General features: G+C 29.1%; 1 long non-coding RNA gene across 1 annotated transcript; it reads left to right on the forward strand.

Annotated features, from left to right (window-relative positions):
- On the forward strand, positions 1,457-1,962 carry LOC109724719. The gene is made up of 3 exons (XR_002220047.1): positions 1,457-1,534; positions 1,624-1,764; positions 1,878-1,962. It is a non-coding gene; the product is annotated as an uncharacterized LOC109724719 (long non-coding RNA).

The raw sequence follows: 3,222 nt of genomic DNA on the forward strand, positions 1-3,222 counted from the left end.
ATTTTATTTTCTTTTATTTTTTGCCATGAGACTCTGTAACTTCTAAATTTTTTATTTAAAACTTTATACTCAGTTAACTTAAAAAATTTATTAAACTTAAATTACTCTATTAGTGATTGTATTCTAATAGACCAAATTATATTTACTAAAAATATATTTACTCAATTTGATCAGATTGTTAATGAATCCGATACAAACTTTAAATTTTTATTTTCATTTTAGATTCAAAGATTAAATTTAAATTAAAAATTAAATTTTAAGTTAACATTTGAATTTTTAAACTTTAAATTTTAAGATTTAAATTTTAGATATGAAAATTTAAATTTACAAAAATTGATTTTAGGTTACAAATTTTAAATTTAAATTTCAAATTTTAAATCAAAAATTTATAATTTAAGATAAGATTTAAAATTTTAAATTAAGAATTTAAAATTTAAATCTAAAATTTTAAAAAGTTTAAATTTATAATTATAAGTCTGAATTTACAATTAGAAATTATAAATTTTAAAATTTTAAAATTTTAAATGTTAAATTATTTATTTTAAATTTTAAAATTTTAAAATCCTAAATTTTAAATTATAATTTAATATTTATTTAAAATTTGTGGTGCCATATTATATTTAATATATATTATATTTTTCTATATTTTAAACAAATATATAAATTGTTCCTGCTGTGAAGTGCGTACATCGCTAGCAATACGCAGCCAATAATTTCTCCTCTAAAATATTTGGGGATTTGGGGATACGTCAAATGAGAAATTAAAAAGGTGGGGACCACTCTATACTACTCATTTCCATTCCGATTCCATGATGAAAAAGAAGCGAACCAAACACGCCCTATGATGCTACACGCCCGTAAGCTTTGAGCCGTGTAGCCGATTTTGAATTAGCTGGGATTTTGTTACAATTGTTGCAACTTCTATATATCTCGACCACAGTTGATTTATTTGCTAACCCTAGCAGTGCAGCGGCTCCTTCTACTCCCTCTCATCCCTCTCTCTTTGTCTAGAGTATTTCTTTGAATCCCAGCTAATTTCTATAGCAAAGTTGACATCTAATAAACTTTCACTCTAGCTTGTTCCGATTTATCTTCTATCCCACCACAACGAGACTAGTTAGTGCGGAAAGTGCTTTTGCAAAACCCTAGCAGCCAGTGTTGAAAATCCCAGCAGCAGTCTCGTCTCCCTTGCTCTCTTGTGAGTTCGTCTGAGTTGTCTTCGGGAGCATTTTGAAGTTTGCTTCTTTAAATTAATTGGTAAACACTATAATTTTTATGTGGTGCTTTGGAATTTTTTTTTTCTTTTTTTAATAATTTCATTTTTGTGGGTCTCGTTTTATTTAGTTTGATACTTGTTTGAACAACTCGTGGTATGTATTTCTTTTTTTTTCTTCTTTTTGGGTTGGGAATACTTTACTTAAAAGTTCTTATTGTTTCTCTAAACATTGTTTTGTAGGCACCATGCAGAGTGATAGCCGCTCGTCCGAAGAAAAGATGAGGGATTTCAGCCCATGGAGGCACGAAATTAGTTTAGGTGTGTTTTTTGAACTATTTTTAAACTTCATTTTCTTATTTAGATTGAATTAAATTTATTATTATTTATTTATTTTTATTTGTGTACAGGGCCTTCCTCTTTTATGATTATGGAAAATACTTTTAAAAATACATTCCGGATATATGACTCTAATGCGGATTTAGATATATATTCGAAAAGAGCTGCTCTGAAATTATCAGAAACGGTAGCTAGTCTTGTATCGTTTGTAGGTAAATTTTCTTTCATCCATGTCCGAGCATTCGAAAGAAGGCTGGTACCATTTCACCTTTTAACACCTTTTTTTAAAAATTATTTAATATTTTTTGAAAAATTTCTTTTGTAGGTGAAGAAATACTTTTCTGTGCTTTTGGGACAACGATTGAATGCAACCGCACTGATGATGGCATTTTCGAAGCATTTTTATTAACTACAGCTAGTTTATTAAGACGGTCCAATTTTGAGTTTTCACCAACAGATAATATAAAGGTTGATAATATGCGATTTTAGTTTTATCTTTATCTTTCTATTTTTTTCTTTATTAGATGTGCATGTGTAGTATTATGTATACGTATGTAAATATTTATTTGTACTTATATGTTAGGAAAAAAAGGTCTTTATTTATTTTTTCTTTTTCAGATCCTTGTACATTTTTGGGATGGAAAATCCTATGAAGGAGACGTTATTGGATGCGACTTTTACTACAATATTGCCACAGTTCGCATTCGTTCGGAAGTTCCTCTACAAACTGCAATACTAAGAGATGTGGATGATTCCATGCCGATTAGCCCCGAAGTTGCTCGTGATTTAAGAGAAACCACCAAACCCACTCTTGGCCGACATTCCAACAAATTTATTCTTGTTCCTGGGGACAAGGTTGTAGCAGTTGGCCGCTATCATACGGAGGGGTATGATCTTATGGTCGCTCCCGGCATATTTAGGTAAGACTTAACACTACATTTAATTACAAGTTGAAAATTTGTTTATTTTATTTTAAAATTCAGGATGGAATAATTATATTTATGCATTTAAAAAATACCTTTAGAGCTAAGCTTATTGTAATGTTCAAATTGTGCTAATCTATGAAGTACGGATACTTCAAATTTCATGCCGTATTCGTATCGGATACGTATCGGATACCGATATGCGTCCGATACGTGTCCGATACAGAAATGAAGTATCCAGCATTTTTAAAAAATAAAAAAATATCGGATATGACTCGAATACATGAGGGATACGGAGGGAACACGGTCATATTCTTTCTTGGTCTAAAATGATCGAAACTTAAAATTTTTTTAAAAGCTCATATCCAAACATATTCAAAAGAAGAAAAATAGTGAGAAAAACGTCAATCTCTGTTCAATTTGTCATTTCATCTATCTTTTTGCTCTTGAATGGTAGAAGACACTTCCTCTCGTTCTATCTTCACACAGTATTTACTCTCTTTCATCTAATTTGTCATTCTAGCATTAAGCAACAAAGGCTATAAAAAATATGATTTTTTTTTCTTCTCTATTAAATCGTTAGCATTTTTTTTTTTTGTTACTATTTTAATAATAGAACTAACAAAACAGACATATATATTGAATGGCTAATTATCTAGTTTGTGCGACTACATATCTATTGTTATCATTTGATCAAGTTAGATGATAGTTGGTTTGATACTTTTTGAATTATTATTTTATATGATT

This window comes from Ananas comosus, linkage group 19, assembly GCF_001540865.1.
Source record: "Ananas comosus cultivar F153 linkage group 19, ASM154086v1, whole genome shotgun sequence".
Taxonomy (NCBI): domain Eukaryota; kingdom Viridiplantae; phylum Streptophyta; class Magnoliopsida; order Poales; family Bromeliaceae; genus Ananas; species Ananas comosus.